General features: G+C 40.5%; 2 long non-coding RNA genes across 2 annotated transcripts in view; one reads left to right on the top strand and one right to left on the bottom strand.

Moving 5' to 3' along the window:
• Positions 1-1,186: 1,186 nt before the first annotated feature.
• LOC137858362 (uncharacterized) overlaps positions 1,187-27,670 on the top strand; it is a 43,094-nt gene continuing 16,610 nt past the window's right edge. The window contains exon 1 of the long non-coding RNA XR_011097676.1: positions 1,187-1,794. This is a non-coding gene — a long non-coding RNA (uncharacterized lncRNA). The remainder of the gene's footprint in view (positions 1,795-27,670) is intronic.
• Positions 11,629-20,164, bottom strand: LOC137850171 (uncharacterized). Its single transcript, XR_011092322.1, has 4 exons — positions 19,852-20,164; positions 17,590-17,649; positions 12,578-12,670; positions 11,629-12,123 (listed from the first exon to the last, which is right to left on the bottom strand). It is a non-coding gene; the product is annotated as an uncharacterized lncRNA (long non-coding RNA).

Raw genomic sequence — 27,670 nt, 5'->3', positions numbered from 1 at the left:
CTGTACAGGCCGCAGGGGAACTGCTGCTGCCTGCCTGGAGCACCTCCTGCCCTCCTGCTGCACTCACATGAGGGCTGCAGGGCTGTTTCTCTCACATGTTCTCTCTCCTCTCTCCCAGCTGCTGTTGCATGGCATTGTTTCCCTTTCCTAAATCTGCTCTCCCAGAGGCCCAACCAGCATAACCCCCTGGCTAGACTCTGGCCATCAGCAGGTCCCTTTTGGAGCTGGCTGGAGCTGGCTCTGATCTGACATTGGGCAGCTGCTGGGCTCTGCTCACAGAGGCCACCCCTGCAGTCCCCACTGCTACCCAAACCTTGCCATGTAAGCCCAAGGCATGGGCACACACATCTTTCTGTCTCTCTCACTCAACAGGGAACCAAAACAGAACCTATGTCCTGCCACTCTTGGTGTGAAGAACACTATATTCCATTATTTTGGGCCAGTGTTTTTTTACTTATTTTCACAATGTGATGCCTCATGCACTATACAACAAATGAAGGTTGTGTTATATAGGAGATAGTGAGAGGCAGAAAAGTTGAATTTTAACACTTCCAGCTGTGCCACATAACTAGTTTCTGCACAAATTCAGAAATCCTGATATGACCCACAAGCAACTTATACAAGAAACCATCATCTTGCTAATAATACTCAGATGTAGTTGTAAATAGCAAATACACATCAAGGGAGCTTTCACTGGCATAAAGGAAGAGTTACTGACAGGATAATAGCACTGAGGGACATATTTGGGGAATTTGTCACTAGGTACATGGGATTCTGAGGTTGGTCCCCTCCAGAGCAGGCTGCAAGGTGCTGCATTTCTCCTGCACACCTCAGTTATTCTAGTTATGTGTTCAGAGGATAGATAAACTGCTAATGTGCAATATGAATTGCATTTTTAAGAGTTTGTAAAATGTTTCCAGCTGAGGTTACCCCTCAGACTCATTTGACCTTAGAAAAAAAAAAAAAAAAAGACACTCATTGGGTGATTTTTAATATCCTAGTAGGAAATGTTGTAAATAAGTTAAAGGAATCTGTATTGGGTTTACATGGCAAAGATTTGGTAGCAAGGGTACTGCAGAGGTGGCCTCTGTGAGCAGAGTCCTGCAGCTGCCCCATGTCAGAGCAGAGCCGGCTCCAAAAGGGACCTGCAGCTGGCCAGAGCCGAGCCAGGGACCGATGCTGGGTGGGCCTCTGGAAGAATGGAGTTAAGGAAGGGAAACCACATTCAACAGCAGCTGAGAGAGAGGGGTGAAAACATGTGAGGGAACAAGCCTCTAGCAGTTCCTCAAGGTCAGTGCAGCAAGAGGTGCTCCAGGTGCCAGAGCCAGTGTTTCGCTGCAGCCTGTGGAGAGGCCCCTGGTGGAGCAGGTGGAGACAAAGCATTGTGGGCTGACTGCAGGCCCCATTTTCCTGCACTACTTAGGGGGATAGGGTAGAAGAGAGTGGATGGAGGGCAGGTGGTTTTAGTTTGCTTTTAGTTTCTCATTGGTCTTGTCTGATAGTAGTAGACAATAAATTTTGTTAATCTCCCTTCTGTGAATCTGTTTTGCCTGTCATGTTAATTGGTTGGGCGATCATACTGTCCTTATCTCAACCTGTGAGTGTTTTTTTTTTTTTCTTTTGTTTTATTTTGTTTTTGTTTTTTCCTCCACCTGTTCCTGTGAGGAGGGGAAGTGAGAGGGTGATGTGGTGGAGTTTCATTGGCCATCAGTGTGAAACCACTACAGAATCTCTGCCTGAAGGTGCTTTGTATTTCTTCTTGAGAGTAGAGGACTCCAGGAAACTGTTGCACAGGTATGTTGCAGATATCCTTCAGACTAGAATGGTCATTTGTATCTGGAAATAATGCAAATCTCCTTTAAGTGTGCAAACTGACCAGGAAAAAGAAGAGCTCTTTTAGGATATATGACATCTATTAGTCTACTACCTTCCTCGTTTGCTTTTTCTTTGGAGCTCAAGTTTAACATCCACTTTAATGAACACAGAGAAACAACAAAATACTTTCATATGTATTGTTCATCATCAGAGAAAGGATGGCCTGTTTGGGAAGCTAAAACTATATCCTCAGTGGAAGAAGATGGGTACAGAATTAGCAGCTGGGCATTAACTTAATAACAATGAAATACTTTACTCCAGTTTTGTGATCTATAGAAAGAGTTGCTGCAAGAGTGGATTCTCTCAATCCATGTACGGATGAGATGCTTGAAGTGCTGAGTACCCAAAGGTCACCTTCAATGACACTCAATAACTCTCTAATGATTCCTCTAAACTTCAGGAGCTCTTTGAAAGACCAAATTTAATGTGACCTATATAACCAAGAGATGAGATTTGGCATAATTTTTGAGAAATTATTATTTTCCAGATTTAAAACCATTTATAATTTTACATTTCTGATGGCTCATATGAATTTCATATACATATATGTATTCACATATACACAAACAAGTATACTGCTAAGCTCTTAGAAAAAGCACAGGTGTATTTTTGTTTTGCATCCTGAAATTAAAATTTCAGGAGATGAAACAGTTCATTATTCAGAAATTATTAATCATTTAGCTAAAATGTGGGGTTTGAGTCAAAGAAGGGTGATGGGAGTGGTCCTCAAACTAGCTAGCTCCCTGTTTTCATATTTCTTCTATGTAAATATTTAACTCTGCATCTTTTGTGACAAGTTCCACTCTGGAAAAAAAATAAAAATATTTACAACCAATTTATTAACCCTTCAAATGTAAGGGAGGGCGGAGATGATAGCCAAAAGATTAATGTGCAAACATCACATTTTATAATCATTATCACGTGGTGCTATTTCTTTCCAACAGTAAAGCAGCAGCTCATCATGACAATAACTTAAAGTGACAAAGAGGATTACAGTGTAAAACTACAAGATTGTTTTATTCTATGAAATCTGTAGGACAGAGACCCTAATGACACACCATGACATGAATGCTGATCACTTTAACGCCATGGAAAGCCAGTGACTGGAGATCTGACCTCTAGCAGAAAAACACCTGTCTGGGTACATAATTCTACTCTATTAAAAAGAAAGAGGAAAGTGATGAGGGACTTTCAATCAATTTTTAATCGTCCCACAAAAATGGGTATCTATCATAGTAATATGAGGGGAAGGACACAGATCATCCTATCACATTTGTTCATTGGAGAAAAAATACGCTTCTAAGTGGTGCTCCATCATTTCTTGCTGAGCCAGCCTGCCTTTGGTGGGCTGATGGACTGCTGTCTTTTAGAGGGGGAATAATTAATTACAGGCTAGTCCAGCTCCTGTAGAGTGCATTAGTAGTCTTCTTGCTAATTTACGTGGAGAACCAGAAGCCCTGAGTTTTAAATACTTAGCCAAATGCTTAAGTGTGTTTGAAATGGTAATTCTACTATCTAGTATTCTGTTCAGCCTGTTTACATCTTTTGTATCTTTTTTTTTATATTTATTATATAGGCTTTTGATTACTTATGGTGGTGCAGCTAAATTTAGGCCTTTGCGGTATAGGTCACCACGTTGGAGTCAGACACCCTGAACTGCCTTGGTAAGCCAGGAAGAGAAACAGGAATTTTTATGGCACAATTCCTTTGACCACTTTCAGACATCTGCATTGTGATGAGATGATTTTCTTGTAAGAAGCAGTCATTTCTCTCTACTAAGGCCACTGTGGAAGACTAGAAGGGGTAGTTCAGATGTCAGCATGTGCATTAGCAATGTTCTTTATTTGACCAAATTAATACTGATTTGTTTGATTGTTTTTTAACACAAATGCACCAGGCTCTTTACTATAGCATACATGTGCCTAGGACACAAGATTGCTGTGGTCTGCAAACAGCCCCAAGCAAGGGCAGCTGCTGCCTTGCTGCTTTCCATGTCTTGTTTGATCAGGCAATGGAAGGAGACAAGCACAGAGAACAAGACGTGCCTATAACAATACCCCATCAGGAGCACTCGTGGGAACTTGTGTGCCAGCCCTTACGTATTCAGTACAAACTCCACTGTGAGGTTATCCATCATGCACTACTCATACTTAATTTTCTCTGATGGTGGGTATCCCTGACCCATCTTGGCTCACTTCTGTACCCATGTCAAACAGACCCAAGCAGAAGATGAGATCTTCTTCTTACATAAGATGTTCAATTTTATAAGGATATGGCTAGTTTCTTCTGAGTTTGAATTGCCTTTTGTTTTGGAAGTAATTCAAGGAGTTTTACTTCATAGAAAGGCTTGGAGTGCTGTTTTCACACACACACACACAACCTTTTTTTTTTTTTTTGGCAGCTGTGGTTAACAGTGGACTTGTTATAAATACACAGTGTTGCCTGGGACATGGGTAAAATGTAGCTGCAGGCACTGTGGAAAAAGGATCTTCATGAGAGTGCTGGAGGAAGTCATCTGGTTTCATACTTTAATGATGATGTGAATTACTTTCAACACTTTTCAGTGCGTTTCATAAATATTTTGTTATTTCTCTTAAGCGCTAAAGAAAATCCATGTGGTTGAGATCTTTCTATTTCTCCCTCAATTAGTCCTCTCTCATTCCTCTTTACTTTTTGCTGTGTCTGGCTGTGTATTTTTTTCCTTTAATATTTTACCATCATGGGACTTTCAAATGCAAACACTTCATTCTTCTAGTCAACTCTTGACCCTGTTTCAAGCCTATTCTCTTTACAGCAGAAGATACAAGGAGCTAATGACACACAATGTTTCAGTGGCATCCAATCTTATGCAATTTAAGGAGAGGATGGTATCTTCATGTAGGTAGACACTTGTTTCTCAAGAATGACTGATCCTCTAGTAAGCTAATGTAGCTTGTTCAAATATTTGTTACTTCTATCTCCTTGAAAATATATTATCTCCACCAGATGGAACGAAAATATAGCCAACTGGTATGCTGACAGCTTCCAAGTAGAAACTTTTGAGGAAGTTAATAACATAACTTCTCTAAAGAGTTAATATAAAGCCTCTACCAAAGGTAGTTGGGAAAGGATCAGAACAATATACAAAGTTAAATTACAAAAATGTGGCAGAGGAGTTGTCTGAGGAATGTTTTGTAGGCATAGCCAGGACGACAGTCTCCATACAGAAAGACACAACGTACTTGGAAGCTTGCACAGACCTCAGAGGCTGCTGCTCTGCTTGCTGCATGGTTCAGGGTTTTCTCCCCAGACGTGGTGGTCCTTTTGGGCAGGACATGGGAAGATGGGAATGGAGCAGAACTGCTACCACTCTCCTTCCTGTCCCCTTTGTGTCACCTATTTTATAGACAAGGGAAAGAACACTTTCCCAAGGAAGGGACTGCTTTTATACCCAGAGGCCCATGATTTTCCTTCTCTGCTATATAGAATTCCTTCTCTGTTATGTAGAATCATCTGAATTTGTCACATTGGTCCTTTTTCTTCTGGACAGGAAACATACCAATTGTCTTACAAAAATTTCTTCTGAACATTGTGAACAAGTAAGAGTGAGAACTAGCAGCCCTGGTCTCTCTTACCCCAAAAGGTTAAATTTCATTTAATAAAAAGTGAAAATTTTGGAATTGTTTCTTTTAAGTAGCAGTTTAGAAAGAAAGAATGCTAATAACTATGGAATTTTTCTACATAATTCAAAAGAAGTTGGGGTTGAGCTTGGATTCTTTTTTTTTTTTTTTTTTTCTTTTGGTAGGTCACAATCTGCTTTATTTAAATTTGCTTTGCTTTTTTATACCTAAGGTCATGAGGTTTTATTTTTAAAATATCAGTAAAGTCCTGCCATAACAGTGCACCCACATGCCCTCCTTGGAAAAAGACAGAACAAGCTGTGAAGATGTTAAATGTGTTGGTTAATGAACTGGAGGGCGCTCAGACACAAAGGGTCTGTTGGAAGAATCTGGTCAGAGAACTTAATGTGCGGCTAAGTCAGGAATCATGATGCTGATGCTCCCATGCAATGAGTTACAGCGAGGCTATAATATCAATAATCTGCATGTTAATGAGTCAGAAGTCTTCAGATTAAAGATTTTCCAAGTGAGCTGTGAGACAGCAGACCTTGGCAGCTTTATTGCTGTTGAATAGAATAGCTTTCTTAATGCTCTTTGATGGTGTTTTTCTCTGTCACTTTCATGGGGAATATAAGTTCTCCAAATGAATACTTCCATAGCAGAAACAGAAAATCATGTATTTTACACATTTTTGTGTGTGTTATTGTTATAATAATCTTTGCTGTTATGAGGATTTTTGTACCTACGGGAATGCAAAAGAAGAATATATAAGAGATGAAACAGAGCTAAATCCTAATGCTAAAGACTCAATTCTGAAGTTACTTTTAAGTTTCAGTTGTTGTTTTTATTTCATGCTGGAATGAACCCCAAACTTGTGGCTGTTCTGGAAAATAAAACTGTGTCAAAATGTGTGTTTTCTGTCTGAAAAGATTTTCAATTCTAGTCTCTGACTAGGGAGTCCTTAACTTCATGCTTCAACTTTTCTGTGTGAGAACACCCTTGAGAATGTATCAGGAAAACGTTTAATCTTATAAAAACAAACAAACATACACACACACACGTGGCATTCCCTAACAAAAACACAATAATTGTATTCTAACCAGGAGCAATACTAGGCCCACAGACACTTGACCAGTTGGACCTATCCATATATATGCCTACCACCCATATGGTAGACTTTAAAGTCTACCGCTGGGTACCCATCAGATTCCTCTGAAAGAGACTGAGGTGCTGAGGGAAGGGGAAGGACAGTACCTGCTTAGGAGACCTGTGAGAGCCCTGGGAAATGAAAGACAAGCGAGCCGAAGGCAGACATAGGGTTTATTTCTACTGGTGGAGCATGTAGGATCACTGGAGTAGCTATTCACATGAGACCAACTACTTACTACATCCTTGCATCCTCCTTCCCTTGTCATTTGAAGGTCTTCCAAAATTTTTTACTGAATCACTTGACAATCCTCAGGTGCTCCATATGGAGTTTTAGCAGCATGGAGCCACCCAGGGTAGGGGAAAGAAAATCTGACAGATGACAGCCTGGCTGCCTGGGGGGCAGATGCTGTTTTGCTCAGCTACATAGCAGTGAAATTCTTTTACAGATCTAGCCCTAACAAATCTGGCTGTGGTCATTTATGAAATATGTAGCAGTCCTGTTTCTGAAGCACACAGACTGGTTGGCACATCTCTTTTTTGGGTCTCTGTATTCAAAGTAATTGAGAAAGAGCACAGCTAATTATTTTTAAGGCTCATTACAATAACAATTCAAATTCCTTTCAGGCAAGCAAGACAACTGAAGGATGAAAGCTGAAAATTCTCTTCTTGTTTTACAAAGCTCAAACTCTGCTTCCTTAGCAACCCTCTATGACCATGAACTGAAATCTTGGTACAACAATAGAAATTTAGCTCTTCTCTTTTATTGTTACAGGATTTCAGACCTGTATGTGAGATTTTAACTGCATAGCCTCTGGTAAAATTGGAATCGTGCAACTCTTTGGAAATGGAGAAATTAGTAATATCTGGGTAGCTTGAATAGAATGTTCTGTGTCTGCAGTCTTCTACAAACTTTAGTAATCCACAACACTTAATGGATTATGTAATATTTTCTCTCTTACCTGCAGATGTATATTGGAACTGCAAAAGACCTCCAATATTGTAGCCAGCAGTTAAAAACACTGAGCTGTAATTAAGCAAGAAAACCTTGCACGGTTTGAAACAAGCAAGTTGCATCATAAAAGGAAAAAAAATCTCAGCATGGGTCCAAATTTTCTCATGGAGGCAATTTTAGAAATACCAAATATGAGATTAATTTAGATCACGCCGTTTGTTCTTCTAGTATTAGTCCACAAGTACATATACATAAGTGTTATCAGAAGAAAACAAAACTAGCATTCTGCTATTTCCTCTATTGTTCTCTCAACACTATTAGATAAGAGAAAGATATTCAATAAAATATTTATGAGACAACTCCTGTTTTTACTAACAAGAACAAGGAATGTACTCATCCCATAGAAAATGTATAGAGGTAGAAAAATCAGACCCTTCCTTTTAGCTCCCACCTAAGGAAGCAGTTGCAGGTTCAGGTCTTAAATCAGGATATCATGTCATGATATCATATCATGTTGGAGTGAGTTTCAACTCTGTAGTCTTCAACTGCTGCAGGTGAAGCAGTGGGGAGGTCTGCAAGCAACAGGTAGTGGTGATTGTCTGCAATGGTTCTCTCTAGGGTAGTTTTGGACCCCACAATTGATATCTACTGTCACTGACCCAACAAATCTATGCTGTGCATTTGTTTTTGCTCTGTAAAGAAGCACTGCCAGGTTTGTTGACTTGATGTCAACCACTGCTACCAATCATCATGGGCTATGGAGTAGCTGAAGGTGAGCACTGAGCAGCCATCCACAGCTGGTACCACAGCGAGTTTCATGTCAGCTGAGCCCATGTAAGACAGCAGTGTCAGCTCAGGTTTGGAACCAAAGCTGGAGCTTAAATGTTCATGTGCAGTCTGGAGATGAGGTAAGTTTTTATGGAAGTGCAAGTGTGGTTATGTCCTGATGGTACAGTCTGGCAAGCCCAGATGTGCTGTCTTTACTGGCCTGAGCTTCAGCTTTACACTCACCTCCCAACATTTTTCTTGTGGAGGCCAGGGGGTGTAATTTTTGTCCCTTGAAATGCAGAAAGATTTATTACTTGCCAGTCTATGACCCCTTTTCATTTCCAACTAGCTACTTCTACAGCACCACCCCACTGAACTGTGCAAGGTAAAGCAAGCCTCAGTGAGATGCTATTGTCTCGATCCAAAATAGTTTTAATGTCTTGACCTCCTCAGCCCTCTTGTCCCTCCACCTGCTCAGGTTTGAGGGACAAGGGGCCAGGAAAGGGAGCTGAATGTGACTAACATTGGAAATAAAGCATTCAGAATATTTAATTCCTGTGGTAGCTGGTTCTGTTATGCATGCCTTTTAACAATGTTGTCAAAGGCATCTAGCAGCAGGGGTAACTGCCTCCTTGTCATGTGGGCTGACAAAGACATAAAGGTATAAAATAGGTTTTTCTCTTTCATTTTATGTGATAAAGGTAAATTCCCTTTGCTGAGAGCCCCCCTACCTGAACTGTATTGTTGCTAATTTACTATTTCTAACACAGTAATGTGTTGGCTCTGTAAGAGATCGATGTTCTGTACGCAAAGTGCTCCATGTAAATATAACAACAGAGAGACATTCTGCAAGCACTTAAACATAATAGTAAATGCTTTCTACACCACATGTTACTTGCTACTTTTTACTCACATTTACCTACCGGGTTTCAGTTGCTAATGTCGCCAGCACTGCAAATGTTTAGGAACAATTTTCCATGTGTTTCCTCCAAACCTTAGCAACAAGCCAAGAAGTTTGACTCCTCCAGCATGCAAAAATGTCTATGGGGAAAGGGGAGGTTTCTGTCTGAAAAGTTCAGAACAGTGTCAGGCTGCCTTGCTTTCCCATCTCATGCATAGCAAGGCAAAGAAGGGCTGCCACTGCCTTTTTTTAAAATGTCATCCTCCCCAAAAGGCCATCATTGTTAACCTGTGAATTTCTGCATGCCACTTAAACAAACCTCCCTCACCCAGCTTCTGATAATCCAAGTTTTTAAATGTTTTATAAAGAGGCTTAGGGCTAGAATGATCTGAAATACATGAAAATCCCAGCAATCTCTTTCAGAAACAACCTGTGTGGTCATCAGCATAATTTGGGTTGCGTCTTTATGAGATAAATTAAGGCTTTGTCCTATTTTGCTCAGTCCTTCATAAAACTCCATTTGTAGTGTGTGTCATCTCCCTGAGAACAGACAGGTCTCCTCTCTATCTGCAATGGTAATTTCTGTTTAAGCAGCCTCAGATCACAGACTAAGAGCTCAGTAACTCTTCTTGGCTCTTTAACTCATAAATCAACAAGGCCATGAAGGCTTCCTGCATCTCCTAGCTTTCAGTCTTAGGAGTGGACTGGACACAGCATCAGTAGTACATGAGCCGTGATTCATAAAGCCTCAAGTATAGGGCTGCTCTGTGAAAAGGGAAGGTATAGAAAATGAATGTTTCTTTTCCAAGGCAGCAAAGAAAAAATAATTGCAAAGTCAATCATGGCATGGTTCAAACAACAGCTACCATTCTGTGGTTGGCTTTGAATTCCCTGTGGATATTGATTTTCATTCCCCATCCCCATCCCCACCCTCACTCCCTCCCCACCCCCACCCCCCCCCAAAAAAAAAAAAAAAAAAAAAGGAAAATATTCTTTTGTGTAATTATGGACATGTACATATGCTATGGACAAAATGGAAGTCTGTTTACAACTGCTACGTAAATGCTTATTATGAGATTATGAGCAATTTTTACCTACACTACAATCTATACAGAACAAATCTAGTGGTGGGGAAGTTTTCTTAGGACAATAGGGTGCCTGAAGCAAATCCTAGGTGGGGCAGGATTTAACTGTGCCACCCTTACTCAAACTGTGTGTAGGAGCAGATTGCACACAGACCTCAAGTTCCCAAGAGTCACAGCTCTGTATGACCCCAGAACAGACCCAAACTTAAAAGCATCAAACCTTTTAGCACCTAATTTATGCCCATGCATGATGACGGTCCAGAATTTAGGCATTCCTATTTGCAAGCCCTGATGGAAGTGGGGTACTTGCAGCATATGCTGTCTGTAGTAGACTTTCCACAAAACACAGTTATTACAGCTGCTATGTTGCTTATTTATTTATTTATTTATTTATTTAATTTTCCCTGTGAAATAGGAAGTAGGAAAAGTTTTTGCCACATCCTAAATCTACTTTATACCTTGTTGCACAGGTTAGACTGATCAATACAAGAAATGGAAGATCCTGTTTCAGGTCTTCCTTGCACCCTAGGCAGCCCTCTCTCAGGTGTGGGTTAAACTGAAAGTGTTTTTTGCTTTTTGTTTGTTTGTTTGTTTAATTTGTTCTCCCTTCTTGAAATCCTAACAATAAGCAGGAAAAACAAACAAACAAAAACTCTGAGGATGCTGGAGATGAAAATGATGTGCAGGAGTCCTAGTGACTTGAGCATGTATGAGTAAAGAGGAAAGCCTTACTCCTACTCCCAAGGCCATAACTAAACACTTGAATTAAAGTATGTTGGTTCTTTGGGTTCCTGTTCGGAAGGCACATTTTAAAAGCAGGGACATGGACATGCAGTGTCTGCTGATACAACTGACTTTTGTGTGATACTGTTTGGACGCACTGACATGCAGATGTGCCGGACCGTTGTGTCCTGCCTCACTAGTGACCCTGATTTCGTGCAAGTTGTGAGGCCACTGCCTCAGGCGGCTAGAACAAGCAGCCAGAAATGCTAAGGCTGTGGTTTTCAAGCCCCTGAAAAATGGACCTTACTCTGTTTACAGGCTGAGAGACTGCTAGGGCAACGTAGCCTACGTGCCTGGCCTGACTATTTTTCCTTAAGCAACCCCTTACAGCCACTGCTGGAAACAGAATAATGAGTTACAGACACCTTTGCAACCCCATGCAACTCTGGTCTTGTGTGACCCTTCCCACCTGCTACAGGGAGCACACTCACCATGGCCCAGGATTCGACCCCAGGTTTCAGGCAGTGAAAAACTACACTTTGCAGCGGCTCACTTTTAAGCATTTATTTGGCTTGATCTTTGTGCAGGCTTGTCTGCAGGGAGAAGCAGATGAAATAACCTGTAATACACTGGAGATAGACATAGTTGTCAGTCAGTTCCCATTTCAGAAAGAGATTTATCATCTCTTGCTGCTAACAGCTCCATCACCTTGCCCACTGTCCTGTTGTGAATTTTAGCAAACTACCTTGGCCGGAGTTCTCTACTGCAGTTATAATCGGTCAGACTTGGATCAGGATCTATCTGGCTGCAATGTGTGTGCCATTATGTTGCAGTATTCAGGTTCTGTGGTTCTGTTACTCATTTTTTCCCCACCAGAAGCATTATAATACAAATTTCAAAGAAAAATGCTCAAGGAATTTACTAAACCTGAACCAAACATCAGTCTGAAATGCCTCCTCTCTGACCTTCTGCCTCCACATTGAACTGGTGACAAACTTGAAGGTTTTTTGTTTGCTTGTTTGTTTGGTTGGTTGGTTTTGAGGTCTTCATTGATCCTGTACCAGTACTGAGCTAAGAAAAGAGTGAGTATCTGGTTACTGCTTCAGCACAATGGACTGATTAAAAGCTGCCATTTTCTAACAGAAAAAGAAAATTCGTCTCGGAGACTGCCTACACTGGGATCTGCAGAGCAGTGTGTCACTGCAACCTCTCCCTTCTCTCAATCAAATGCTTGGCACAAAGCTTTTCCTCTGCAAGGGGGCACCCCGTACTGCTCCATAGACCCCTAGAAGGAACCTGTTCAGCATAGGAACTTAAGGTATCCTCATAAATAACATTCTGAGACAGGGATGTCTCTATCCTTGTTTCCAATCCCCTATTCTTTCTAAATGCTTCTCTACATAGAGATATCATCACTGGAGTACCTCACCACATGGGCAGATGTTTAAACCTGAACATATCAGAGGTGTGTGCACAAAACCAGGCTCACAGGATTGTTTCTGCCACCTGTCCTTTTGTTTCTTACCTCAACTCTGGCACCTCTTGCATTCCTTCTCTCTCTGCTCTGGTTCCTTCCTCCCACATGCCAGATTTAGGGCAATGAAGTGATGGAGCTGTGCTGGGAATATAAAATGGCAAACAGAGGCTGAAGCTTCTTGCCCCTGTCTACAGGTTTTCTCCATTTATATGATCCTTTCTGTTTGTAGATGTTGTATTTCTCAGTTTTGACTGTTTTCTAAACCCTGTTAGCTCTCAACCAGCTTTAGCTTTATCTCAGCCCATTGTGACAGTAAACAGGGAAATGTGGTGGTTTGTTTCCTTGGAAATGCCTTCTGCTGTTCTCTTCAGGCATTAATATTATGTGTTACAGCTGTTTAAAAATTCAGTGGTAATTATGTACTCCAGTGAAGATGACTTCACTGAGATGAGGAGTTCCTTTTTTTATCCCAGGCCACTGCAGGGACATCTCTCCCATGTTGTCCCAGTTTGGGAAGACAATTGCATTGTGCCCCAATCACATCAGGGCTTCATCTACATGGGAGTGCCCTCTGCTCAAAGCAACAGTGGCCTTCAGCAGTGTGTTGCAGTGGCAGCTCAGTGGGTTTCTGAACAGGCATTTTACCTGTAACATCTTCAGTATATACATTCAGCTTTGGGGAACATACAGAATTAAGTCTACATAAAATCTGGGATGTAAGAAACATATATTCTAACCAGGGGGTTGTTATCTAAAACTGACTGCTGATGGATTGAAACTGGCCAAAAACTATCCATGAGAAAGAACAAGGTTGCATATATCAGGGGAAAATAACTTTAGGGACCTTTTTCCAGAGTGGGGGTAAGTCTGGGTTCAGTAGAAATGAATTGCAGTTCCTTCTCAAGCTCTCCTGCAGTGTTGAATTTCAACATTTCCCATTTTAAATTGAGCAAGAGGATTGCTAAATGGCCACAGCGGTCTTTTCTACCTTAATGTCTTCAACACTTCATTTGCATGAGCCCAGAATTGATGACATTGCAGCATAGATCTCCTAATTTATAGCCTTGTTATCAATTCTTAACTGCTCCAAAAGAAGGTGATCCAAATTATTATGGGACAAGAGTTTTCATTGGTTTTATCATGAAAAAGGCCATTAAACATCATAACCCAAAGACAGCCTTTTTCCTGTAGACATACCGATGCAATAGAGACAAACTGTAATGCTTGTGAAGGAAACTAGTTAACTATCTAACTGTAGTCTCTAAGCAGATTGCTGTCGTTCATGAATTCACTCCTCCCTTCCAAAAGCCACCTATTCCTTTTGTTTCCAAAAGTTTTGAAGGGCCTTTTCTTATTGCAGCTAACTAATGTTACAGAGGAGCATTAATTTCCTCCTGTTCACATTTGTAAGAAACATTGATTTACTGTATGCATGAGTACTGTGTTGATGAAACAGACAGTAGGGATTAGAGCTCTTGCAAAATCCAGGTCTTTAGTGCAAAAAGCCTCCCAATGACAATAAAATGGTATATTGGATAACTGTTGATACAAAAACCTGTCTAGCAAAGCGACACAACCAGTACTCCTGCCAGTCAGAGTAGGTGCCCCATCTGTGCAAACACTATCCAATTTGGAGCAATCAAGCAGAACACTTTCACTGGCTGTCACATTTTCAACATGTTTTCTCAGTTCTTCCATCAAACCTCAGCCAGCGGTGGTAGATATTGGCAGATACCATCAGTTCCTGAATAATATCAGCATTTTCCTTCACTCGCTCAACTTAAACACCCAGTTTCAGTGTCTGTTGCTTACATTAATTGAGTGAGAAAAATAGATACATGCAGCTGCTGAAAAATGAATTCATACTGGCACCTCAGAAACCTTTTCAAGTCTTTTTCATCATTGTAGAGGCCCAGGCATAGCGTTCCAGTTGAGGTCATCACTCAGTGGAGCTCAAAGACACAAACTTTCTTGGACTCCAAAAGCATTTGAGTTAGGAAGGAATTAATTGTAGGGCTATTGCATGTGTTGGCCCCTTCTGTTTCTCATTAGGTTTTGGTTTTCTTAAAACAAACAAGCAAACAAAACAAAAAAAAAGCAACAACAAAAAAAGAACACAAGCTACTATGTCAGGAAAACTCTCTGCTATTTTAAATCAGTGTACAGATTTCATGATGGCGTTAAGTTGGATGGAGCTTTGAGCAGAGGACTGCATCCATTCAAACTGCTTCCTCTCTCCATGGCATTACAGGCAAACATCCTCTGTGCTTGGAGGTGCCTGAAATGGATGCTACAAAGCCTGGGGCACCCTGCTCCTGGGAGGAGAGGAGCGAGGGGCTCATTGAGTGAGCCTGTCCAGGCTTACTTCATGCCCTAAGTCGTACTCTTCTGCAAAAGGGACGACAACAAAATGGCTTCTTCATGAGGTGGAGGCTATCACAGTAGTTATAATAACTTCCAGATCATTTGGGAAAGCTGGCCATGCCTGAAAATGGTCCAGGGGAGTAGGTTCCCTGAAAGAGTAGCCTGCAGGGCTGGGGTGAAGAGGACTTGGCCAGAAGGGTGTTCGTGACTGGGAGATCTCTTTGGGACAGCAATGCGTTCCCTGTTTGCTGCAATAATTGTTGCTAGCACATAAATACAGTACAGCAGATGTAGGTTGCAGATGGGCTGTCTCAAAGGCTCCTAGTCCAACAGCCTGCACTGGGATAGGGGATGCAGCCTTTAGTATCGTCAGGAAGAAACAGAGCAAGTTGCACATCCAGGAAGGGGACAGCAGCCCATTTCCTGACCTGCACTGAACAGGGAAGGGAATATTCACCTTTCTGGTGAATATTTGAAATGTAAATATTCCCTCTGTCATTTGAATATTCCCTCTGTCAAAGGTGAATATCACCCTCCGTCATTTTGCAGCTCTGCTCTGTCTCTTCCTCAGCATGACTTTTAATTACGCCAATTGTCCTGGACCCTTGCAAGGAAAAGGGAGGAAATGCAGTTTGGCAGACTTTGTGAGCCTATGTTCTCAATCAATTCTTTGTGGAGATGCTTAGAGACCGAACTTGGCACTTGAGGCAGGTTTTGGCAAAAACACGGTGGTGGTACAGCCCTTCCTTTCCTTGTGTTCTCACCGTCACTACCTCTTTTTTCCCCTCTGTGTGCTGGGCTTACAAATATCATTTTGATGATGGAGATAATTAGGTAGCTATGTAAAAAAGTATGCACATCTAACATAAGCAGTGGAGCCATTAGGAAAATTGAGGCAGATGAAGGGCAGGCAGGACTCTGCTGGGTGCCCTGTCCCTCCTAGTCTCTGCTTTGGTACGGCAGAGCTGCCAGCTGTGACACAGCCTGGGTTTGTACTTCCAGACCTCGCGGCTGCCTGCAGAGTGCTGCAGAGCCATAGCCAGCTGTGATTACAGCACCTTCTTTCAACAGCGAGTTTTTTTTATCAACTGGGGGTTATTTATCTTGGTAGTCTGTTGTGCTGGGCTTCAAAGATATTTTAATCACAACACATGCCACAGAGAGGAATGCAAGTTTCTGAATGGAAGGGTAAAGCTGTTGGACTATATTTTTTGCAAGAAAAGAGGTCTAATCTTCCTCACTCATACTATGGATTTTTAATATTTCTAGTACTGTGGGAAGGTATAAGCCATAGTTCAAATAAAAGAAGGTCTTAATTGGTACATTGGCATTTAGTTTTAGTTTCCATTTACCCATGCCTGAAGCCTAGTGAAATACTGATTCCCTGAGTACTTCTGCCTATGGTTAATTTCAGTTTGCAGACGGATACATCAAAATCCACAAAGTGCTGAAAATCAAGCATGTAGCCTGCTTTAAAATATAGTGGCTGTTAATAACATTGTGAGGACAAAGATGCAGCTCGAAGTGGTTGAAGCACGTCTCATTGAACCTGGTGGGTGTGTGTACTCTGCTCTCAGAGAAGGGCCAAGGAAAGGATGAGTCAAGTAGTACAGAAGTTGTTCTGACAAAGAGTTGGCCCACTGAAAATATGGAAATACTGAAAATATGGAAACTAGTGAAAACCACCATGACCAGGCCTTACTTAAGAATCCCACATATAAACCTCTTATCTCTGACTGCAGCTTCAACGAGACGTTATTCATAATGACCTCTGCAAACACAGACTTAATGAGAGCAAGTTGTGAGGCTCTGAGTGAAGATAGGAATAGAACAAAACACAGTTTCCTTCACCTATTTATGGAAAGAAAAGATTCATAAGCACAGATGGGAACGCTGGGACTACCATAAACGCTCAGACTAAACTGTGTTAAAACAAATTTTCATATTGTAAGTGACATTTTAAACATGTGTCTCCTTCTGAAAAAAAAAATTCAAGCAATGAATAATGGAGTTGAATCAAATGGAGCAAAAGGCATCTTGCAGCTAGTGAGTGCTCAAAAGCACTGACTCACTTCAGATCTTTATTTTTTCTTTTTCTGAAAGCTTCACCTGCAATGAATGTGACCTAGTGAATTAAAGAAACAAAAAGACAGGAAAAAGCAGCAAATAGCTTATGAGCCATCTACTGAACCAAGATTTGTTAACATAAAACTTTCATTAAACAACTATGAATAATGAATTCACTTGTGTTTACACTGAACGATTTATTAGACTCTGGTTTCCTTTTCCCTGCTGGCAAAAAACAACTTCCATTTTCACAAGAATGCAAGAGCACCAGTCCAGAGGGAGATCCTGACACACATTCTCTCCCCCCCTCCAAACAGACGTTACCTAGTGGTTAGTGAAGAGGATAAGGCTATGTGCTGGTTTCTGCTCCAAGTACCAATGTCTTTCAAAAGCTCCTGGGTTAAGTATGTGATCAGACCTAGAAATAGCCCTAAAACAGGACCCTAAAGCTCGCTTGACTGGTCCTACACAACCTATTATAACACCGCGGCCACAGTCTGGGGTTTTTAGTTATTTGCTCTCTTTCTGGCTCTGTAAGTACTTTGTCCTTGCCACACCATGCCATAACTTCAGCAGGAGAAGGTGAGGCCTGTCATCTGCAGGTTACCCTACAGCACAACTGTACTTACAGGTATCATTTTGGTAGATCCATCTGGAGGTTTGTGACCAGAAGCAGTAGGTCTTGGTGCCTGCAAGAAGAAGTCAGGAATCACCACTGATGCTGTTTTGTTGTGGATGATGCTTTGCTGGAGACCTCTTCCACTGAGGCAGATGGGAGAGGTCCTGGTCTGAGTGAAGGGAGGTGACTCTGCAGCACTGCAGCTCAGAGCTTCCTAAGGAAGTGGTAGGATTAAACATCTGGGCTCTGGAGAAGATGGAAATCATCATCTTTCCCCACAGAGGACAGATTCACACACAAACAACAAAACCATCTTGCCCACCAAATTTGCTTAAAGAAAACACCTGTGCCCTGCTCACTTGAGAGCTCAGAAAAAAAGATTTGCCAAAGCATCTGCTGCCCCTGGTCCATTCAGAAAGCCCCAGCCCCAAGAAGAGTTGGAGGGACATGCTTCTTTTTACTTTGGCCCAGAAAATTTCTTTCTCTGGGGAGCAGAAAAGCAGGGAGCAGGTCAGGACCGTGTCTTAAAGTTTACTTTCCTCATTGGCTGTAGAGCCTATATGGCATAGCTTTGTCCCTCCAAATAATCCTAGGAGAAAAGCAGCCAGGTAGCTTCTCTGAAGACAGGCATTCTTGATAACAATGCCTTTGCTGAGCATTTCCTCTTTTTTTTTTTTTTTTTTTTTTTTGGTGGACCTTCATCCAATTTTCATTCCACATAAAGGCATAATAGATGATTAGAGTGATGATATATTGATTATGGATGTCATTATTGTTACCAGTCCTCCGGTTGCTCAAGCTTTGAGGGCATTATTCCACTGCATTAGAAGAAACCCTGGTCTGCTTATTTCAAGGCAAAACAATCTAAATATGCCTTATAAGGCCAGATATTATGGAATTGAGCTTTGAATCTGAGTCAATTACAGTTCAAATTTACTTATGTCATTACCATAGACTGACAAACTCAGAGACCTGTTGGGCTGCTGTTTTTGAGAAGACCAAAACAATGGTATCTTTAGGCAACTTTGATACTTCTGTTTTTAAATTCAGTCATATCTCCAGTTAAAAGACCCCTAAGGCCATCATAGATATATTATTAGTGGAAATAGATATATTATTAGTGGAAAGTTTGGGTTGCTTTTAAGTCCTGTGGGAGAGTAGAGCTCATTTAGTTGATTGAGTTAGCTCATTTAATCAGTTAGCTTAATTTCAGTGAGGCTGTGTTTCAGAAACATTGGAACACCGAGAAAAAGCAATTTCCTCTGTATTTCACATATAAAATCACATTGTTCCAAAACAGTAAAAATCATTGCAATGTGGTAACAGCAAATTTTGAATATTTGATAGCAGTGATGGGATTTTCACAGATCAATACATAAAGAATTATCCTTCAGATTTATTTAATTATTTATTTCTAGAGCAGAGGACAAAAAACAGTCTGACTTGTCTGAATGCATTCTAGTCTGAAAGGTTAATGTCAGGGCCAACACCAAAGGGGCTTTTCCTTACAAACCACTACAAAGAAAGATTACAAGACAAATCTTGACCCAAACTACTTTGTCATGATCATAAGACTGCATATTTGGCTTTACTAGTGCTGACATATTTTAATTTTAAACTGCTAGCATTTTTTCAGAAGGATAATGTATACACTCAGCCTGAAGGCTGGAGTTATGAAAGCATGCACAGAAGGAGTTAAAACACCAAACCTTTCATAGTGATGGGTTCCCAGGAGCAGAAAGCAGGTCCCAGAGCCATACACCTGGGATCCTTATGGAGCAAGGGGTAGAAGCTGGCCCTGAGGCATGGGGTACACTGATGCTGTGCTAAGAGCCATCTGTGTGCTCCCAAGGAACACTAAGCAAGGGGACAAAATGAAAGTGTGCAGGGAATTAGAGGTGAAGATAGAATCAGCATTTACTCACAGACTGATGTGACAGAAACCCAAGATAAAATCCCTTCCATGCTTCAAGGAAGCATGACCCTCTAGCTCTGAGAGGATTGTAGGACACTTCATGTGAGGCTCTTCTAGTTTCTCCTTTCCATGTTATGTCTTGTTGCTTGAAATAACTAAACAAGTTCTGAGCCAGGGAGAGAAAGCAATAATGATTCCATAACTAGCAGCAAAAACTTTAGCAAGTTTTTAGCATATAAAACCTTGGTAAGGCGGTCTAAAAAAAAATATGAGAAGAGGTTGTGAGGAGCAATTTGCTAAAGGCATGAAATTTAATAACAACAAAAACTTCAAAAGCATCAGAAATAGGACACCTACCGTGCCCACTGAGGTCCAGAATTGAACAAAAAGTAAAAGCATCACACAGGCACCAATGTCATTGCAAGAAAGCTGAATGAATACTGGAGGGGATGAAGCCCAGTGTAAACAGGGATCTGCACAGCTGGTACCACATCTTCTAGGACAGGAAGGTACGAAGTGGCAGCAGCTGCTAGTGGTGAAAGGCATGTCCTTCGCTTCTCTTGGGAAAGGTGGTAGTTTTCTCTGTCTCTGTGTTCTCCACAAAGAGGTGAAGGAGAGACATGAGACACTGCTGTTCTTTAGCGGGTATATTCCCAGGGAATATCTGTCTTATCTGGAAAAAACAGCAGAATAGGATATGGAACAAATCAATAAATAACAGTAAATAATTAAAAACAAAACAAAACTGTAAAACAGTTAAAGTTTTTGTTTTATTCTCGGAGTAGACAAACTTCAGGTTATAGATATCAGAAAGCAGAAGAAAAGTTTTTGGTTTGGTTTGGTTTAACCAGGACTGCAAGAGAGAGATGGGAAAATATAGACTGTTATGCCTGGCTTTTGTACCAAACAAACTCATAGAAATTTATGTACAGAACAGATTTGCCAGATGTGCGGAAAAGTACAATTTATTGAGGAATAGTCAACATGGCTTTTACCAAGGCAAGTCATGACTCACAAATCTATGAGTGCTCTATGATGGAAATAAAGAAGTACATGAATAAAGGCGATTTATTTGATGTAGGTTTTGAGGGTTCCCAGACAGATCTCAAGAATGTTTCTCCGCAAAGGTTCTTAAAAAAAAAAAAAAAAAAAAAAGTCATTTGGAGAGGCCTCTCAGGCCTCTCATAGAGTAATAACTGATTAAAAGACTAGAAACAAGAGCAAATGATAAATTTTTCACAGGAAAATGTTAGCTATGCTGAGGATTCATCGTATCTCAGGAGCAAGCTTGTAAAGGGGGCTGAGTGGCAATGCTTGGTGGTCATACAGAATTATTTATTGCAGTCAAATCTAAAGCTGACTGTGAATGACTGCAGAAGATCTTGCTATATTAACCATAATTCAGCACTGATAAGTGCAATGTAATGCATATTGGAAAAATATTTCTAGCCATGCATGTACTGTTCTTAGCTCTAAATTAGCTGTTACCATTCGAGAAGTAAATCTTGGAGTTGCACTGGATAGGTTTCTGTAAGCTCATTGCTCAGCAGCGGTCAAAAGGGCAAGCAGGCTGTTAAGAATTATTTGGAAGAAGAATTGAGAGCCAAACCAAAAGCACCTTAACCATTTGTATAAATGCCTGCTGCCAACATACTCTGAAGACTGCACCTGTAGGACTAGACCTTCCCTTATGTTCTAAAAAGCAGAGGTGAAAGAATTACTGAACTGTTTGATCACTGAAAGAAAGAGATATGGTAAAACTGATTAAAGTTATTACATGGGTAGAGAACAAGCATGAGGAAGGACTATTCCCTGTTTCTGGACACACAAGAATTAATGGGACTTCATTGCCAATGGATCAAGCAGCAGTTTTAAAGCAAGCCAAAGAAGGTGCTTTTTTACACAGCTCATAATTAAAGAAGGCTCTCGTTGCTGAGAGAAGCTGTGGAGGAAAAAATGCAAATAGAATCAGGAAAGGATTAGCTAAATCAGGACAGGTCCATTGGCACTCATTACAAGGATGGTCTCTGCATGACCTTCAGCTCAGGTGATCTCGAAGGCACTGACTGCCAGAAGAGGTGTTTGGCCAAAGATCTGTCTGTACTTATTAACAACTTCCCCAGTGTATCACCTGCTGGGTAGTTTGGGAAACAGGCTGTGGGGCTAGCTGGGCCTGATTCAGGCTGGTCATTATATACGTGTGTTATTGAACTAAGCACTTGGTGCATTCACTGCTTTGGGAACAACTTCTGTTCCAGAGAGCAAACCTCTTCCAGTGAGTGGATATGCCCTTGACTCAGCTGGTCATGTATGCTATTCCTAGGCATTTCTAATATGCTTTCCATAGGTAAACCAAGCATGTGTCGTCCCCCCCCCCCAAGGACGACTATTTATGTCCTGGACATAATATACACAACTATAGGCTCACTGGTGGATATCAATGGTAAAATGTTCGTAGTATACCACCGTAAATACAGAACTTCTTTTCTGCAGTCTGAATTTAGGTGTATGTTAAATGACAGGCAAGGATGCAAAAATGTCACTGGATTATGCTGGGATTAAGTCAGATACAGACATACCAGCTGTTTTTACATTTTTCTATTAAAAAACAAAAAACCTGAAAATCTGCCTCTTCTCAACAAGAATCTATTATCAGTTTAAGTTTAACATAAAATGAGCATTTACACAATATGGCAAACTGCTCTGTGGTGTTTGCTTGTATTATGCTAATATATTCCAGAAGAAGGAAGCAAGGTGTAATAGCAGGTCCTCCCTGGCAGTTGTTCCTCAGGCAAAATCCTGGTGATATTACATGGCGGAGGAAATCCCTGAATAGATGAGCTACAAGATAAATCACCAAGAGCGTCAGGAATTATTTGTAGCATTTAGCAATAAACCACGATATTGTCAGCATCATGTAAGCCAGAATCTGATTTCAACAGCAGTAATTTAATGTGTGATAATATTGCTCTGTGCATGTGTGCTTGCTTGCATGCAGACGTGCTGGGAAGGGGGAAGGGAAGGGATGTGCTAAACAGGTTTAGCACCTGCCAGGAGCAGCTGCTGCTTATTCTGGGAGAATTCATGCAGAGCTAAGCACATCTGTGTACAATAGGACAGGTAGAAGAAGGCACGGGTATGAGTATGTGTCACTGTAAGAAAGCAATAAGGAGGGAAGTGGGAGTGCTGAGATGGCCCCAGTATGTTTCACTGCCAGTCCTGCATGGAGTGCTGATGTTTCAGCCAGCTTGTTTAATCTTGCTATGTTTTCCCTGAAAAGACGAGCTGCCCTGAGGACATCAGAGCTGAGTTTTGGCTGAGGGGCAGTGCTTGCTGGGGAGTGCATGCTGTTTTATGCTCCTTCTTACGGAACAGTGCTTCCCTCCACCTCCTCCGTAGTCCTTTAGTCCTCTCTATTGGCTATCCGCGGTCCTGTGCAGCTTTGTGCACTTAATGCACAGATGATAAGGGTGCATATTTAATGTAATAGGAGCATTTTATGACAGATACACATATCATTTATCAGTGCAAGTGGAAAATGAGGTGCAAATTGTTATTACTTTACTCATTTAGCAATTTAATTCACAGAACACAAGTGTCTTCCTTGGTGAGCAGCTCCATAGCATTATACACACTATTGTAAAGCAGAAGTCAAGGCAGAGAACAGGGAAGCTACTTGCTCAAAGTCACCCAGAGCACAGGTTTTTTAAATCACAGGCTATTGCAGGCAAGGCTGCTTCCCATATACTGTATGCATTATTCAACAAGAGAGTTGCTGTTCTATATGTGAAAAGTGATGTCAAATATAAAGCTTTTTTTTTTTTTTTTTCAGTGCTGAATGATGAAGATGTGAAGGGTAGTGAATGAAATATGAGCTTGGTGTATTTTTCTTAAGGCAATGTCAATAATGTGACAATTAAGAAGGAGACCACAGAAACAAATGTTTCCTTTGCATGAAAACAATAAAGCAATCTGTTACACAGATAATATATATATTGATGTTAAAATTTAACCAACTACGTTTCTACAGTAAATCAGTCTGCTTTTCAGACTGCTCGTGGAGGACTGAGTCCCTGTTGGTCCATGGACAGCTTCTAAATGACCCATGAAATGACACCACAAAGTCTGTGTTGGCTCAAGTTAGACTAGCTTTGGAGTTCTTCAGCTCTTACTCAGTGCTCAGCCCCATCTCTGAGATTCATAGATAGTTCTGATCAAAGACATTTTGTTTATTTGTCTATTTTTCAGGCAGTGCTATTGCCTCTGCCTGGAAGTCTGTCCCATGGAAACAAAAACCTCATGAGCTCTTCAGAGAAAGCCAGTGACGAGGGTGAACTTTGCCACTGTCAACACCCTTTGCAGCACCTTATGTGATTTTTATTTTAATTGTGATTTTGAAAGAAATTTGAGTTTGGATAGGAATTGAACCTATCACCACATTTGCTGAATTTGGCAGATGGTCTTGACCCAAAAGAAAGGATGAGGTTTTACCAGAAACCAAAAGTGGTGATGCTGAGGAAATTTTTCTGAAATAGAAAAAAGTTTTATTACTACAGTTTTAAGTATTTGCCTTTTCTTTTTCAAATATTTTCCAAAAGTTATTGGTACTTTCTCCTCGTCTTGAGCTAAAGACATACAGGTCTTAGCCACACACAGGGGAAACAAAACATTTAATTTCAGACTGAATGACAAATTACAAGACATTTCAAAATGTAATAATTTCAGACACCAAACTCTTGAAGAAGGTTTATTTATTTTGAATGATTCCTCCCCCAAACTGTTCTGCTCAGCCAGTGTGTTATTTCAGTGTGTTATTTAAATCAGTGTGGCAGAGCTGAGGTAGGGCTCAAATGTAAGAGAAACCTTGCACCTGCCTTCATACATCTCAAGTGATCTGCTCAGATTTGACCCAATTAACTCAAGGCTGCTTGCTTCTTCAAGCTGGCAGTGCAAAGAGAGGGGAAAAAAAGACTCCACAGAAGCTACACAGTTTTCCCATGACTGTCATTACCCCATGTAAGCATTTTGATTGCTTCAGTGACTGTGCATACCCTAGACGTACAGTCTAGGTACAGATGTAGATGTTTGTTGCTTAAATCACCTGACTCATTCTGTAAGTCCAATGACAAAGTCTCATAGGCATAGCATGTATCTCCATTATCAACACCAAAACTAGCAGTAGGACAGTACTCAACAGATCATTAGTGTTGGAAAAGAATAACACCTTTTATTGAAGACTTCAGAAACTCCATCAATTAGCAGGCAAACACTGCAATTTACAGTAATTCCAAGCAATTCAGTATACCAATAATGACTTGTTACTCAGATGAAAAACACAGAACCCCTGCCTTATTAAAAGCAAAACTATAAAGTTCAGCAGACAAAGCCAAACAGACCACAACATCAAAAGTCTTTTGAAGATTAATACATTGACTAAATTACCAGAGATTCATTTAGAAGTAAATGACACAGACATTCATTACATCTGCAGCCATTTTTAATTTATTGGAGTATGTTCTTCATTTGTAACATTCTCCGTTTCTTAAGTGATGGATGTAGATGATAGGATCTTTTTTCTTTTTTTTTTTTTTTTCTTTTTCCCAGGATAAACTTTTTGGGGTCATGGTCTAGACGCCTTTAGAGGAAATCTTCTGAATCTCAAATGAGTCATTTGGAAAATATCCTACTAGAGAGAGTTATGTTTGCTGAAGCATGGATAGGAAAAGCTAGTGAGAACTGTTGCAGCTGTGTTATATAAAAGGAAGAGACAATTTAATGGAAAATTTCATACTTTGCAGAAATTTGATTGCCTATTTTCTCTATGTAGATATCTTATTAGAGCAGCTACAGCTGCTGCACTGAAGGTATATTTTCACTGATGATGATCAGGATGGGAGTGCCACAGCAGTATGTGGAATTTAACATTTTATTCTGTTGCAGAATTACAGCAAACATTTACAAATCTCTCAGCTGTTATTTTCCTTTTATTAGACAGGAGTGAGAATTTGCTCTTTGTGGCTGCTCTTTTTTGTCCAAGGGACACAGAGTGTTTGTTGGTTCCGGGAACTTACTGGGTTGGGTATACTGGCAAAGAAATCATCAGTTAAGTGTGTCTGTCTCACCTCCTGTTATACTGAATGCGGGATGAACTGGTTCCCTTAACACCATAAGTATAGACCATCCTACATCATTCTCCCCTCCATATCCCCCTTCTTCACTGACTTTTTAAAATATTATATTCTTTAAAAATTTTATCACAATGCTGTGATCTGGATCTTCATAGATCTCTTTGTTTATAATTAGTATTGGAGGCGAACATGTCATAAATTCTACATCATAACATCTCTTAGCTTCACAGCTATGATAGTTCCATTTCTTCACTGAGGCCAAAATAATCCCAGAACTGCTGTCAAATGTTTTATGTTCTGCAATTTGGAGTTTATTACTGTTAACAGGGTAATGTGTTATACTATTTGTGGTGTACAAGGTGCTGCAGGCTAAACATTCTCAGACTACAGTGGTTCAATATCCAAAATAATTTTAAAGTCCTATCTACATATTCTTCACAGTATTTTATTTGATTTTCACAGGAACAAAACAAGAGATTTTTAGGGATATTTAAAGTAAAAGATTCTCTTTTCCTTCAAGTCTGTGTGAATGATTCCTCAAGTTGAATCAGTGAAAGTGAACCTCAAAATATTTTCAATTGTTCTTAAATATCTGGAGAAGGAGCCTTGTTGTCCCTGAAGCCCTAGGGTGAGTAACCCAGATGAAAAGCACAACAGCTGAAAGCAGCTGCTGTTAGTCTGGCTGCTTTCTTTCTCTCTCCCACACAGGACAATGGAGCAATGATGCATCATGTGAAGATGACTCCATTTGGAGACATATCTTACAATGCATTTGCTGACATTCTCCCTCCTGATTTCGTAAATACTTGATTTTCTTTTTCTTTTTATTTATTTATTTTACATCTGTTTCCATCTGTCTATATTCACAGTCCTACCAAGCACAGTATAAATAGTCTTGTAGGCCACCTCTACCTGGTCTAGAAATATATCATAGGTTCTTACATCAAACTCTTCAGAACTGCAGGCAATCCAGCTGAACAGTGGGTTGAAATAGCATCTTAATTAAAATAAATCCGTGGCAACCATAGGCTTAAGTGTTGCCAGAAACTGAGCAAATTACTAACCCTTCTTTTGTTCTGAGTTCCCATTATGCATTATGGCACCATTCTAGATGACCCTCAGCAACTATAGAAAGAGATGAAATGTCACAGAAGTGAATGGAGAAATGTTTCTCCAAGCACTGTGGTAGACGCACTTATAAACATCTTATTCTCTCTGTCCTAACTCAAGGCTGAAGTCACTATGCTTAAAAATTACAGCTTCTGCTAGGGTCAGAGATAGCTTTTCATACCACCAGATGAACCTCTGGACAACAGATGAGTTATAGTTTAAGCAAAGGACTACAGAGTCCAACTTCTAGCAAGTTGTTTCTTTATAAAAAAGAGTTGACTGTCCTGAAAGTCATTCAAGGCAATTTTCTTAAGAGAAGATGGCTTTCAACCTGTTCTGCCACTGTGATGGTATTGCAGCATGTTTGGAATTGTAGCTGGTATCTCGGAGCATCACTGGCAAAGCTCTGTCAGCAACAGCATCAAAGAGCCTGTTTAAAGTTTAAAACTATTCTACTGGTAAGATCTGAGTGCTGCTCTTTCAGTAAGCATATGTATGGTGCTTAGGAGAATAATGTGACAAGCAAGTGAGAGAAAACAAAGCAAAACAAAACATTTCTGGCTCCCAGCAGAGATTCCACTTGGAAATTCACAGTTTTTAGACAAATGAGAAGAGGAAAGCAGAGGAAAGGGAAATTGTCCATAATTACTTGTTTTGTTTATTTGTTTGTTTGTTTGTTTGTTTTTACTGTTTGTTTTTACTGGATGAAGGTATCATTGTGAACAGTACAGTTATATGCCCATAAAACCATCTGAAATCCATTTTTTGATCTCTGTACATTGCACTGTGTTCTTATCCATGAGTGTGGAATTGGCTTGAAGGAAAAATGGTCTTGAACTAATGGCAGAGATTGTCATCTTCAAGGAAAAAATGTGAGAAAGACAATGCCTTAGCTTCCTATTCTATCTGGAACTGAGATTGGAAGAGACTAGAAAATT

This window comes from Anas acuta, chromosome 1 (genome assembly GCF_963932015.1).
Source record: "Anas acuta chromosome 1, bAnaAcu1.1, whole genome shotgun sequence".
Classification (NCBI taxonomy): Eukaryota; Metazoa; Chordata; class Aves; order Anseriformes; family Anatidae; genus Anas; species Anas acuta.
The sequence above is the reverse complement of the archived record's forward strand: the minus strand, read 5'-3'. Positions and strand labels throughout refer to the sequence as shown.